Below are 15,983 nucleotides of genomic sequence, written 5' to 3' on the forward strand. Positions count from 1 at the left end.
CTTCCCCCCGGTCAAAAGGGCCATCTGAAAAAAGTGTAAAATCCAGAAAGGCAGGACAGGCCATGGAGAACTGGGAGCCTTGTTATGCTGATGGGCGGGATGTACATTGCCAACAGACACTCGGGAGAAGTGTATGGTGTTTCCTGAAACATCTAAAAAACAAAGCAACAGAGCCTAGGGCACTTCCACTTATGGTCCTATAGCTTAGGGAAATTAAAATCAAAAAGACACAGCCACCCCAAAGTTTGGGACGCCTCTGTTTACAAGAACCTCGATTACCGTACAAGTTCAATATCACAGAAAGTGAAAAATGGATAAAGAACTTGTGGTACTTACGTACAATGCAGTATCACTCAGCAATGAAATCTATGTCATCAGGCCCGTAGCAGCATAATGAGTAGATTCAGGTACGATGATTCTAACTGAAATAAGTCACACAGAAAAAGAAACATCATAAGATATCACTAATACACGGAATGTAAACTTGGCTACACAGGAACTGAATTCCAAAATAGAACAGGTTCTCAAATTTAGAAAACCAACTTATGCTTGCTTAAGGGGAAAGGTGAGTTGGGGTGCTGCATAAAACCAGAGATTGAAATGAGCACAGATAAAGTTCCTTAAGCCAAATATGGAATAGACAAGAGCTACTCCTTGCTCAACGAAATGGACTCAACACCCCATATTAAACGCCTAAGAATGTACCTGACTAGTAAGTATCTTAAAACCTATGGATTGCTATGTCTCCAAAAGAGAATCAAGCGTGTGTACAGGGGCACAAACGCAGCAGTGATAGGATTGGAGAGGTTCGGTGAGCAAATGAAGACCCTTTGAAGTCATATTGCATGGTACCCATTCCACGGGTTTCAACTACCCAGGTTTAAGGTATTCTTCCTTCAGGTAAAACATGCATGTGGAACCCAGAGTATGATCAACCGTGTGAACGGGAGACGTGTTCAAATATGCCTCAGTTTTCGTACCCTGGTACTCGGGTGCGACATTCCAGACGCTTTACTAACACTCTCCCCACTTGGAGAGTCAGTCCCTTTAACCTCCTGTTTGGCCCAGTTTGCAATTTCGGCGGAAGATGAACAGGAATAGCGAGAACCAATGAGAGGCTAGCTGGAGGTGTCTGGACGGGCAAATTTAACTCTCATTTCCCACCAGGAAGAGGAAATGACCAAAGGCTCAGCGTGCCATCCCGGAACCAGATTAGGGCCTGAAGCCATCCTGCGGTGTTGCGGCCAGCTCACAAGAAAGCGACTTGAAGAAAGGAGCTCAGGGGCACTGTAATTCACAAACCTGCAGAGTTATAAATGACAGCTATCGTCCAAAAATAGACTGAAGTAAGGCTGCCAAGAGGACTTGAAAGCAGGGCAGAATTGCAGGAAACCAATTTCAGGAGGTAGACTGGAATTGCATTGAAAGCATAGGAAAAGAGGCAGAACGTCCGCAATGATGCACTTGGCCCAAAAGGGCATATGTGATTTTTCCTGAATATATTCATGAAAAAACGCATACACACTTTTTGGCCAACCAAGCAAGCTTGCAAAGGAAATCTGCACTACAATGAAGTCTCACTTCCCCCCGGTCAAAAGGGCCATCTGAAAAAAGTGTAAAATCCAGAAAGGCAGGACAGGCCATGGAGAACTGGGAGACTTGTTATGCTGATGGGCGGGATGTAAATTGCCAACAGACACTCGGGAGAAGTGTATGGTGTTTCCTGAAACATCTAAAAAACAAAGCAACAGAGCCTAGGGCACTTCCACTTATGGTCCTATAGCTTAGGGAAATTAAAATCAAAAAGACACAGCCACCCCAAAGTTTGGAACGGCTCTGTTTACAAGAACCTCGTTTACCGTACAAGTTCAATATCACAGAAAGTGAAAAATGGATAAAGAACTTGTGGTACTTACGTACAATGCAGTATCACTCAAAAATGAAATCTATGTCATCAGGCCCGTAGCAGCATAATGAGTGGATTCAGGTACGATGACTCTAACTGAAATAAGTCACACAGAAAAAGAAACATCATAAGATATCACTAATACACGGAATGTAAACTTGGCTACAGAGGAACTGAATTCCAAAACAGAACAGGGTCTCAAATTTAGAAAACCAACTTATGCTTGCTTAAGGGTAAAGGTGAGTTGGGGTGCTGCATAAAACCAGAGATTGAAATGAGCACAGATAAAGTTCCTTAAGCCAAATATGGAATAGACAAGAGCTACTCCTTGCTCAACGAAATGGACTCAACACCCCATATTAAACGCCTAAGAATGTACCTGACTAGTAAGTATCTTAAAACCTATGGATTGCTATGTCTCCAAAAGAGAATCAAGCGTGTGTACAGGGGCACAAACGCAGCAGTGATAGGATTGGAGAGGTTCGGTGAGCAAATGAAGACCCTTTGAAGTCATATTGCATGGTACCCATTCCACGGGTTTCAACTACCCAGGTTTAAGGTATTCTTCCTTCAGGTAAAACATGCATGTGGAACCCAGAGTATGATCAACCGTGTGAACGGGAGACGTGTTCAAATATGCCTCAGTTTTCGTACCCTGGTACTCGGGTGCGACATTCCAGACGCTTTACTAACACTCTCCCCACTTGGAGAGTCAGTCCCTTTAACCTCCTGTTTGGACCAGTTTGCAATTTCTGCGGAAGAAGAACAGGAATAGCGAGAATCAATGAGAGACTAGCTGGAGGTGTCTGGATGGGCAAATTTAACTCTAATTTCCCACCAGGAAGAGGAATTAACCAAAGGCTCATCGTGATATGCCGGAACAAGATTAGGGCCTGAAGCCATCCTGCGGTGTTGCGGCCAGCTCACAAGAAAGCGAGTTGAAGAAAGGAGCTCACGGGCACTGTAATTCACAAAACTGCAGGGTTATAAATGACAGATATCGTCCAAAAATATACTGAAGTAAGGCTGCCAAGAGGACTTGAAAGCGGGGCAGAATTGCAGGAAACCGATTTCAGGAGGTAGACTGGAATTGCATTGAAAGCATAGGAAAAGAGGCAGAACGTCCACAATGATGCACTTGGCCAAAAAGGGCGTATGTGTTTTTTCCTGAATATATTCAGGAAAAATCGCATACGCCCTTTTTGGCCAACCAAGCAAGCTTGCAAAGGAAATCTGCACTACAGTGCAGTCTCACTTCCCCCCGGTCAAAAGGGCCATCTGAAAAAAGTGTAAAATACAGAAAGGCAGGACAGGCCATGGAGAACTGGGAGCCTTGTTATGCTGGTGGGCGGGATGTAAATTGCCAACAACCACTCGGGAGAAGTGTATGGTGTTTCCTGAAACATCCAAAAAACAAAGCAACAGAGCCTAGGGCACTTCCACTTATGGTCCTATAGCTTAGGGAAATTAAAATCAAAAAGACACAGCCACCCCAAAGTTTGGAATGGCTCTGTTTACAAGAACCTCGTTTACAGTACAAGTTCAACATTGCAGAAAGTGAAAAATGGATAAAGAAGTTGTGGTATTTACTTACAAAGCAATATCACTCAGCAATGAAATCTATGTCATCAGGCCCTTAGCAGCACAATGAGTGGATTCAGGTATGATGATTCTAACTGAAATAAGTCACACAGAAAAAGAAACATCATAAGTTATCAGTAATATACGGAATGTAAACTTGGCTACACAAGAACTGAATTACAGAACAGAACAGGGTCTCAAATTTAGAAAACCAACTTATGCTTGCTTAAGGGTAAAGGTGAGTTGGGGTGCTGCATAAAACCAGAGATCGAAATGAACACAGATAAAGTTCCTTAAGCCAAATATGGAATAGACAAGAGCTACTCCTTGCTCAACGAAATGGACTCAACACCGCATATTAAACGCCTAAGAATGTACCTGACTAGTAAGTATCTTAAAACCTAGGGATTGCTATGTCTCCGAAAGAGAATCAAGCATGTGTACAGGGGCATAAACGCAGCAGTGATAGGATTGGAGAGGTTCGGTGAGCAAATGAAGACCCTTTGAAGTCATATTGCATGGTACCCATTCCACGGGTTTCAACTACCCAGGTTTAAGGTATTCTTCCTTCAGCTAAAACATGCATGTGGATCCTAGAGTATGATCAACCATGTGATCGGGAGACGTGTTCAAATATGTCTCAGTTTTCGTACGCTGGTACTCGGGTGCAACATTCCAGACGCTTTACTAACACTCTCCCCACTTGGAGAGTCAGCCCCTTTAACCTCCTGTTTGGCCCAGTTTGCAATTTCTGTGGAAGATGAACAGGAATAGCGAGAACCAATGAGAGACTAGCTGGAGGTGTCTGGATGGGCAAATTTAACTCTCATTTCCCACCAGGAAGCGGAATTAACCAAAGGCTCAGCGTGCCGTGCCAGAACCAGATTAGGGCCTGAAGACATCCTGCGGTGTTGCGGCCAGCTCAAAAGAAACCGAGTTGAAGAAAGGAGCTCAGGGGCACTGTAATTCACAAACCTGCAGAGTTATAAATGACAGCTATCGTCCAAAAATAGACTGAAGTAAGGCTGCCAAGAGGACTTGAAAGCGGGGCAGAATTGCAGGAAACCGATTTCAGGTGGTAGACTGGAATTGCATTGAAAGCATAGGAAAAGAGGCAGAACGTCCACAATGATGCACTTGGCCAAAAAGGGCGTATGCGTTTTTTCCTGAATATATTCAGGAAAAACAGCATACGCCCTTTTTGGCCAACCAAGAAAACTTGCAAAGGAAATCTGCACTACAATGAAGTCTCACTTCCCCCCGGTCAAAAGGGCCATCTGAAAAAAGTGTAAAATCCAGAAAGGCAGGACAGGCCATGGAGAACTGGGAGCCTTGTTATGCTGATGGGCGGGATGTAAATTGCCAACAGACACTCAGGAGAAGTGTATGGTGTTTCCTGAAACATATAAAAAACAAAGCAACACAGCCTAGGGCACTTCCACTTATGGTCCTATAGCTTAGGGAAATTAAAATCAAAAAGACACAGCCACCCCAAAGTTTGGGACGCCTCCGTTTACAAGAACCTCGTTTACCGTACAAGTTCAATATCTCAGAAAGTGAAAAATGGATAAAGAACTTGTGGTACTTACGTACAATTCAGTATCACTCAGCAATGAAATCTATGTCATCAGGCCCGTAGTAGCATAATGAGTGGATTCAGGTACGATGATTCTAACTGAAATAAGTCACACAGAAAAAGAAACATCATAAGATATCACTAATACACGGAATGTAAACTTGGCTACACAGGAACTGCATTCCAAAACAGAACAGGGTCTCAAATTTAGAAAACCAACTTATGCTTGCTTAAGGGGAAAGGTGAGTTGGGGTGCTGCATAAAACCAGAGATTGAAATGAGCACAGATAAAGTTCCTTAAGCCAAATATGGAATAGACAAGAGCTACTCCTTGCTCAACGAAATGGACTCAAAACCCCATATTAAACGCCTAAGAATGTACCTGACTAGTAAGTATCTTAAAACCTATGGATTGCTATGTCTCCAAAAGAAAATCAAGCGTGTGTACAGGGGCATAAACGCAGCAGTGATAGGATTGGAGAGGTTCGGTGAACAAATGAAGACCCTTTAAAGTCATATTGCATGGTACCCATTCCACGGGTTTCAACTACCCAGGTTTTAGGTATTCTTCCTTCAGCTAAAACATGCATGTGGAACCCAGAGTATGATCAACAATGTGATCAGGAGACGTGTTCAAATATGTCTCAGTTTTCCTCCCCTGGTACTCGGGTGCAACATTCCAGACGCTTTACTAACACTCTCCCCACTTGGAGAGTCAACGCCTTTAACCTCCTGTTTGGCACAGTTTGCAATTTCTGCGGAAGATGAACAGGAATAGCGAGAACCAATGAGAGGCTAGCTGGAGGTGTCTGGACGGGCAAATTTAACTCTCATTTCCCACCAGGAAGAGGAAATAACCAAAGGCTCAGCGTGCCGTATCGGAACCAGATTAGGGCCTAAAGCCATCCTGCGGTGTTGCCGCCATCTCAAAAGAAAGCGAGTTGAAGAAAGGAGCTCAGGGGCACTGTAATTCACAAACCTGCAGAGTTATAAATGACAGCTATCGTCCAAAAATAGACTGAAGTAAGGCTGCCAAGAGGACTTGAAAGCGGGGCAGAATTGCAGGAAACCGATTTCAGGAGGTAGACTGGAATTGCATTGAAAGCATAGGAAAAGAGTCAGAACGTCCACAATGATGCACTTGGCCAAAAAGGGCGTATGCGTTTTTTCCTGAATATATTCAGGAAAAAACGCATACGCCCTTTTTGGCCAACCAAGCAAGCTTGCAAAGGAAATCTGCACTACAATGAAGTCTCACTTCCCCCCGGTCAAAACGGCCATCTGAAAAAAGTGTAAAATCCAGAAAGGCAGGACAGGCCATGGAGAACTGGGAGCCTTGTTATGCTGGTGGGCGGGATGTAAATTGCCAACAACCACTCGGGAGAAGTGTATGGTGTTTCCTGAAACATCTAAAAAACAAAGCAACAGAACCTAGGGCACTTCCACATATGGTCCTATAGCTTAGGAAAATTAAAATCAAAAAGACACAGCCACCCCAAAGTTTGGAACGGCTCTGTTTACAAGAACCTCATTTACAGTACAAGTTCAACATCGCAGAAAGTGAAAAATGGATAAAGAAGTTGTGGTATTCACTTACAAAGCAATATCACTCAGCAATGAAATCTATGTCATCAGGCCCTTAGCAGCACAATGAGTGGATTCAGGTATGATGATTCTAACTGAAATAAGTCACACAGAAAAAGAAACATCATAAGTTATCAGTAATACACGGAATGTAAACTTGGCTACACAAGAACTGAATTACAGAACAGAACAGGGTCTCAAATTTAGAAAACCAACTTATGCTTGCTTAAGGGTAAAGGTGAGTTGGGGTGCTGCATAAAACCAGAGATCGAAATGAACACAGATAAAGTTCCTTAAGCCAAATATGGAATAGACAAGAGCTACTGCTTGCTCAACGAAATGGACTCAACACCGCATATTAAACGCCTAAGAATGTACCTGACTAGTAAGTATCTTAAAACCTATGGATTGCTATGTCTCCGAAAGAGAATCAAGCATGTGTACAGGGGCATAAACGCAGCAGTGATAGGATTGGAGAGGTTCGGTGAGCAAATGAAGACCCTTTGAAGTCATATTGCATGGTACCCATTCCACGGTTTTCAACTACCCAGGTTTAAGGTATTCTTCCTTCAGCTAAAACATGCATGTGGATCCTAGAGTATGATCAACCATGTGATCGGGAGACGTGTTCAAATATGTCTCAGTTTTCGTACGCTGGTACTCGGGTGCAACATTCCAGACGCTTTACTAACACTCTCCCCACTTGGAGAGTCAGCCCCTTTAACCTCCTGTTTGGCCCAGTTTGCAATTTCTGTGGAAGATGAACAGGAATAGCGAGAACCAATGAGAGACTAGCTGGAGGTGTCTGGATGGGCAAATTTAACTCTCATTTCCCACCAGGAAGCGGAATTAACCAAAGGCTCAGCGTGCCGTGCCAGAACCAGATTAGGGCTGAAGACATCCTGCGGTGTTGCGGCCAGCTCAAAAGAAACCGAGTTGAAGAAAGGAGCTCAGGGGCACTGTAATTCACAAACCTGCAGAGTTATAAATGACAGCTATCGTCCAAAAATAGACTGAAGTAAGGCTGCCAAGAGGACTTGAAAGCGGGGCAGAATTGCAGGAAACCGATTTCAGGTGGTAGACTGGAATTGCATTGAAAGCATAGGAAAAGAGGCAGAACGTCCACAATGATGCACTTGGCCAAAAAGTGCGTATGCGTTTTTTCCTGAATATATTCAGGAAAAACAGCATACGCCCTTTTTGGCCAACCAAGAAAACTTGCAAAGGAAATCTGCACTACAATGAAGTCTCACTTCCCCCCGGTCAAAAGGGCCATCTGAAAAAAGTGTAAAATCCAGAAAGGCAGGACAGGCCATGGAGAACTGGGAGCCTTGTTATGCTGATGGGCGGGATGTAAATTGCCAACAGACACTCAGGAGAAGTGTATGGTGTTTCCTGAAACATATAAAAAACAAAGCAACACAGCCTAGGGCACTTCCACTTATGGTCCTATAGCTTAGGGAAATTAAAATCAAAAAGACACAGCCACCCCAAAGTTTGGGACGCCTCCGTTTACAAGAACCTCGTTTACCGTACAAGTTCAATATCTCAGAAAGTGAAAAATGGATAAAGAACTTGTGGTACTTACGTACAATTCAGTATCACTCAGCAATGAAATCTATGTCATCAGGCCCGTAGTAGCATAATGAGTGGATTCAGGTACGATGATTCTAACTGAAATAAGTCACACAGAAAAAGAAACATCATAAGATATCACTAATACACGGAATGTAAACTTGGCTACACAGGAACTGCATTCCAAAACAGAACAGGGTCTCAAATTTAGAAAACCAACTTATGCTTGCTTAAGGGGAAAGGTGAGTTGGGGTGCTGCATAAAACCAGAGATTGAAATGAGCACAGATAAAGTTCCTTAAGCCAAATATGGAATAGACAAGAGCTACTCCTTGCTCAACGAAATGGACTCAAAACCCCATATTAAACGCCTAAGAATGTACCTGACTAGTAAGTATCTTAAAACCTATGGATTGCTATGTCTCCAAAAGAGAATCAAGCGTGTGTACAGGGGCATAAACGCAGCAGTGATAGGATTGGAGAGGTTCGGTGAACAAATGAAGACCCTTTGAAGTCATATTGCATGGTACCCATTCCACGGGTTTCAACTACCCAGGTTTTAGGTATTCTTCCTTCAGCTAAAACATGCATGTGGAACCCAGAGTATGATCAACAATGTGATCAGGAGACGTGTTCAAATATGTCTCAGTTTTCCTCCCCTGGTACTCGGGTGCAACATTCCAGACGCTTTACTAACACTCTCCCCACTTGGAGAGTCAACGCCTTTAACCTCCTGTTTGGCACAGTTTGCAATTTCTGCGGAAGATGAACAGGAATAGCGAGAACCAATGAGAGGCTCGCTGGAGGTGTCTGGACGGGCAAATTTAACTCTCATTTCCCACCAGGAAGAGGAAATAACCAAAGGCTCAGCGTGCCGTATCGGAACCAGATTAGGGCCTAAAGCCATCCTGCGGTGTTGCCGCCAGCTCAAAAGAAAGCGAGTTGAAGAAAGGAGCTCAGGGGCACTGTAATTCACAAACCTGCAGAGTTATAAATGACAGCTATCGTCCAAAAATAGACTGAAGTAAGGCTGCCAAGAGGACTTGAAAGCGGGGCAGAATTGCAGGAAACCGATTTCAGGAGGTAGACTGGAATTGCATTGAAAGCATAGGAAAAGAGTCAGAACGTCCACAATGATGCACTTGGCCAAAAGGGGCGTATGCGTTTTTTCCTGAATATATTCAGGAAAAAACGCATACGCCCTTTTTGGCCAACCAAGCAAGCTTGCAAAGGAAATCTGCACTACAATGAAGTCTCACTTCCCCCCGGTCAAAAGGGCCATCTGAAAAAAGTGTAAAATCCAGAAAGGCAGGACAGGCCATGGAGAACTGGGAGCCTTGTTATGCTGGTGGGCGGGATGTAAATTGCCAACAACCACTCGGGAGAAGTGTATGGTGTTTCCTGAAACATCTAAAAAACAAAGCAACAGAACGTAGGGCACTTCCACTTATGGTCCTATAGCTTAGGGAAATTAAAATAAAAAAGACACAGCCACCCCAAAGTTTGGAACGGCTCTGTTTACAAGAACCTCGTTTACAGTACAATTTCAACATCGCAGAAAGTGAAAAATGGATAAAAAATGGATACTTACAAAGCAATATCACTCAGCAATGAAATCTGTGTCATCAGGCCCTTAGCAGCACAAGTGGATTCAGGTATGATGATTCTAACTGAAATAAGTCACACAGAAAAAGAAACATCATAAGATATCACTAATACACGGAATGTAAACTTGGCTACACAGGAACTGAATTCCAAAACAGAACAGGGTCTCAAATTTAGAAAACCAACTTATGCTTGCTTAAGGGGAAAGGTGAGTTGGGGTGCTGCATAAAACCAGAGATTGAAATGAGCACAGATAAAGTTCCTTAAGCCAAATATGGAATAGACAAGAGCTACTCCTTGCTCAACGAAATGGACTCAAAACCCCATATTAAACGCCTAAGAATGTACCTGACTAGTAAGTATCTTAAAACCTATGGATTGCTATGTCTCCAAAAGAGAATCAAGCGTGTGTACAGGGGCATAAACGCAGCAGTGATAGGATTGGAGAGGTTCGGTGAGCAAATGAAGACCGTTTGAAGTCATATTGCATGGTACCCATTCCACGGGTCTCAACTCTCCAGGTTTAAGGTATTCTTCCTTCAGCTAAAACATGCATGTGGAACCCAGAGTATGATCAACCGTGTGAACGGGAGACGTGTTCAAATATGTCTCAGTTTTCGTACCCTGGTACTCGGGTGCAACATTCCAGACGCTTTACTAACACTCTCCCCACTTGGAGAGTCAGCGCCTTTAACCTCCTGTTTGGCCCAGTTTGCAATTTCTGCGGAAGATGAACAGGAATAGGGATAACCAATGAGAGACTAGCTGGAGGTGTCTGGACGGGCAAATTCAACTCTCATTTCCCACCAGGAAGAGGAAATAACCGAAGGCTCAGCGTGCCGTGCCGGAACCAGATTAGGGCCTGAAGCCATCCTGCGGTGTTGCGGCCAGGTCACAAGAAAGCGAGTTGAAGAAAGGAGCTCAGGGACACTGTAATTCACAAACCTGCAGAGTTATAAATGACAGCTATCGTCCAAAAATATAGTGAAGTAAGGCTGCCAAGAGGACTTGAAAGCGGGGCAGAATTGCAGGAAACCGATTTCAGGAGGTAGACTGGAATTGCATTGAAAGCATAGGAAAAGAGGCAGAACGTCCACAATGACGCACTTGGCCAAAAAGGGCGTATGCGTTTTTTCCTGAATATATTCAGGAAAAAACGCATACGCCCTTTTTGGCCAACCAAGCAAGCTTGCAAAGGAAATCTGCACTACAATGAAGTCTCACTTCCCCCCGGTCAAAAGGGCCATCTGAAAAAAGTGTAAAATCCAGAAAATCAGGACAGGCCATGGAGAACTGGGAGCCTTGTTATGCTGATGGGCGGGATGTAAATTGCCAACAGACACTCGGGAGAAGTGTATGGTGTTTCCTGAAACATCTAAAAAACAAAGCAACAGAGCCTAGGGCACTTCCACTTATGTTCCTATAGCTTAGGGAAATTAAAATCAAAAAGACACAGCCACCCCAAAGTTTGGGACGCCTCTGTTTACAAGAACCTCATTTACCGTACAAGTTCAATATCACAGAAAGTGAAAAATGGATAAAGAACTTGTGGTACTTACGTACAATGCAGTATCACTCAGCAATGAAATCTATGTCATCAGGCCCGTAGCAGCATAATGAGTGGATTCAGGTACGATGATTCTAACTGAAATAAGTCACACAGAAAAAGAAACATCATAAGATATCACTAATACACGGAATGTAAACTTGGCTACACAGGAACTGAATTCCAAAACAGAACAGGGTCTCAAATTTAGAAAATCAACTTATGCTTGCTTAAGGGGAAAGGTGAGTTGGGGTGCTGTATAAAACCAGAGATTGAAATGAGCACAGATAAAGTTCCTTAAGCCAAATATGGAATAGACAAGAGCTACTCCTTGCTCAACGAAATGGACTCAACACCCCATATTAAACGCCTAAGAATGTACCTGACTAGTAAGTATCTTAAAACCTATGGATTGCTATGTCTCCAAAAGAGAATCAAGCGTGTGTACAGGGGCATAAACACAGCAGTGATAGGATTGGAGAGGTTCGGTGAGCAAATGAAGACCCTTTGAAGTCATATTGCATGGTACCCATTACAAGGGTCTCAACTCTCCAGGTTTAAGGTATTCTTCCTTCAGCTAAAACATGCATGTGGAACCCAGAGTATGATCAACCGTGTGAACGGGAGACGTGTTCAAATATGTGTCAGTTTTCCTCCCCTGGTACTCGGGTGCAACATTCCAGACGCTTTACTAACACTCTCCCCACTTGGAGAGTCAGCGCCTTTAACCTCCTGTTTGGCACAGTTTGCAATTTCTGCGGAAGATGAACAGGAATAGGGAGAACCAATGAGAGACTAGCTGGAGGTGTCTGGATGGGCAAATTTAACTCTCATTTCCCACCAGGAAGAGGAAATAACCAAAGGCTCAGCGTGCCGTACCAGAACCAGATTAGGGCCTGAAGCCATCCTGCGGTGTTGCGGCCAGGTCACAAGAAAGCGAGTTGAAGAAAGGAGCTCAGGGGCACTGTAATTCACAAACCTGCAGAGTTATAAATGACAGCTATCGTCCAAAAATAGACTGAGGTAAGGCTGCCAAGAGGACTTGAAAGCGGGGCAGAATTGCAGGAAACCGATTTCAGGAGGTAGACTGGAATTGCATTGAAAGCATAGGAAAAGAGGCAGAACGTCCACAATGATGCACTTGGCCAAAAAGGGCGTATAAGTTTTTTCCTGAAAGGAAAAAACGCATACGCCCTTTTTGGCCAACCAAGCAAGCTTGCAAAGGAAATCTGCACTACAATGAAGTCTCACTTCCCCCCCAGTCAAAAGGGCCATCTGAAAAAAGTGTAAAATCCAGAAAGGCAGGACAGGCCATGGAGAACTGGGAGCCTTGTTATGCTGATGGGCGGGATGTAAATTGCCAACAGACACTCGGGAGAATGTATGGTGTTTCCTGAAACATCTAAAAAACGAAGCAACAGAGCCTAGGGCACTTCCACTTATGGTCCTATAGCTTAGGGAAATTAAAATAAAAAAGACACAGCCACCCCAAAGTTTGGAACGGCTCTGTTTACAAGAACCTCGTTTACAGTACAAGTTCAACATCGCAGAAAGTGAAAAATGGATAAAGAATTTGTGGTATTTACTTACAAAGCAATATCACTCAGCAATGAAATCTATGTCATCAGGCCCTTAGCAGCACAATGAGTGGATTCAGGTATGATGATTCTAACTGAAATAAGTCACACAGAAAAAGAAACATCATAAGATATCAGTAATACACGGAATGTAAACTTGGCTACACAGGAACTGAATTACAGAACAGAACAGGGTCTCAAATTTAGAAAACCAACTTATGCTTGCTTAAGGGGAAAGGTGAGTTGGGGTGCTGCATAAAACCAGAGATCGAAATGAGCACAGATAAAGTTCCTTAAGCCAAATATGGAATAGACAAGAGCTACTCCTTGCTCAACGAAATGGACTCAACACCGCATATTAAACGCCTAAGAATGTACCTGACTAGTAAGTATCTTAAAACCTATGGATTGCTATGTCTCCGAAAGAGAATCAAGCATGTGTACAGGGGCATAAACGCAGCACTGATAGGATTGGAGAGGTTCGGTGAGCAAATGAAGACCCTTTGAAGTCATATTGCATGGTACCCATTCCACGGGTTTCAACTACCCAGGTTTAAGGTATTCTTCCTTCAGCTAAAACATGCATGTGGAACCTAGAGTATGATCAACCATGTGATCGGGAGACGTGTTCAAATATGTCTCAGTTTTCGTACCCTGGTACTCGGGTGCAATATTCCAGACGCTTTACTAACACTCTCACGACTTGGAGAGTCAGTCCCTTTAACCTCCTGTTTGGCCCAGTTTGCAATTTCTGTGGAAGATGAACAGGAATAGCGAGAACCAATGAGAGACTAGCTGGAGGTGTCTGAACGGGCAAATTTAACTCTCATTTCCCAGCAGGAAGAGGAATTAACCAAAGGCTCAGCATGCCGTGCCGGAACCAGATTAGGGCCTGAAGCCATCCTGCAGTGTTGCGGCCAGGTCACAAGAAAGCGAGTTGAAGAAAGGAGCTCAGGGGCACTGTAATTCACAAACCTGCAGAGTTATAAATGACAGCTATCGTCCAAAATTAGACTGAAGTAAGGCTGCCAAGAGGACTTGAAAGTGGGGCAGAATTGCAGGAAATCGATTTCAGGAGGTAGACTGGAATTGCATTGAAAGCATAGGAAAAGAGGCAGAACGTCCACAATGATGCACTTGGCCAAAAAGGGCGTATGCGTTTTTTCCTGAATATATTCAGGAAAAAACGCATACGCCCTTTTTGGCCAACCAAGCAAGCTTGCAAAGGAAATCTGCACTACAATGAAGACTCACTTCCCCCCGGTCAAAAGGGCCATCTGAAAAAAGTGTAAAATCCAGAAAGGCAGGACAGGTCATGGAGAACTGGGAGCCTTGTTATGCTGATGGGCGGGATGTAAATTGCCAACAACCACTCGGGAGAAGTGTATGGTGTTTCCTGAAACATCTAAAAAACAAAGCAACAGAGCCTAGGGCACTTCCACTTATGGTCCTATAGCTTAGGGAAATTAAAATCAAAAAGACACAGCCACCCCAAAATTTGGGACGCCTCCGTTTACAAGAACCTCGTTTACCATACAAGTTCAATATCACAGAAAGTGAAAAATGGATAAAGAACTTGTGGTACTTACATACAATGCAGTATCACTCAGCAATGAAATCTATGTCATCAGGCCCGTAGCAGCATAATGAGTGGATTCAGGTACGATGATTCTAACTGAAATAAGTCACACAGAAAAAGAAACATCATAAGATATCACTAATACACGGAATGTAAACTTGGCTACACAGGAACTGCATTCCAAAACAGAACAGGGTCTCAAATTTAGAAAACCAACTTATGCTTGCTTAAGGGGAAAGGTGAGTTGGGGTGCTGCATAAAACCAGAGGTTGAAATGAGCACAGATAAAGTTCCTTAAGCCAAATATGGAATAGACAAGAGCTACTCCTTGCTCAACAAAATGGACTCAACACCCCATATTAAACGCCTAAGAATGTACCTGACTAGTAAGTATCTTAAAACCTATGGATTGCTATGTCTCCAAAAGAGAATCAAGCGTGTGTAAAGGGGCATAAACGCACCAGTGATAGGATTGGAGAGGTTCGGTGAACAAATGAAGACCCTTTAAAGTCATATTGCATGGTACCCTTTACACGGGTCTCAACTCTCCAGGTTTAAGGTATTCTTCCTTCAGCTAAAACATGCATGTGGAACCTAGAGTATGATCAACCATGTGATCGAGAGACGTGTTCAAATATGTCTCAGTTTTCGTACCCTGGTACTCGGGTGCAACATTCCAGACGCTTTACTAACACTCTCCCCACTTGGAGAGTCAGCGCCTTTAAACTCCTGTTTGGCCCAGTTTGCAATTTCTGCGGAAGATGAACAGGAATAGCGAGAACCGATGAGAGACTAGCTGGAGGTGTCTGGACGGGCAAATTTAACTCTCATTTCCCACCAGGAAGAGGAATTAACCAAAGGCTCAGCGTGCCGTGCCGGAACCAGATTAGGGCCTGAAGCCATCCTGCGGTGTTGCGGCCAGGTCACAAGAAAGCGAATTGAAGAAAGGAGCTCAGGGACACTGTAATTCACAAACCTGCAGAGTTATAAATGACAGCTATCGTCCAAAAATATACTGAAGTAAGGCTGCCAAGAGGACTTGAAAGCGGGGCAGAATTGCAGGAAACCAATTTCAGGAGGTAGACTGGAATTGCATTGAAAGCATAGGAAAAGAGGCAGAACGTCCACAATGATGCACTTGGCCAAAAAGGGCGTATGCGTTTTTTCCTGAATATATTCAGGAAAAAACGCATACGCCCTTTTTGGCCAACCAAGCAAACTTGCAAAGGAAATCTGCACTACAATGAAGTCTCACTTCCCCCCGGTCAAAAGGGCCATCTGAAAAAAAGTGTAAAATCCAGAAAGGCAGGACAGGCCATGGAGAACTGGGAGCCTTGTTATGCTGATGGGCGGGATGTAAATTGCCAACAGACACTCAGGAGAAGTGTATGGTGTTTCCTGAAACATCTAAAAAACAAAGCAACAGAGCCTAGAGCACTTCCACTTATGGTCCTA

The sequence above is a fragment of the Delphinus delphis genome, chromosome 2, assembly GCF_949987515.2.
Source record: "Delphinus delphis chromosome 2, mDelDel1.2, whole genome shotgun sequence".
NCBI classification, from domain to species: Eukaryota; Metazoa; Chordata; class Mammalia; order Artiodactyla; family Delphinidae; genus Delphinus; species Delphinus delphis.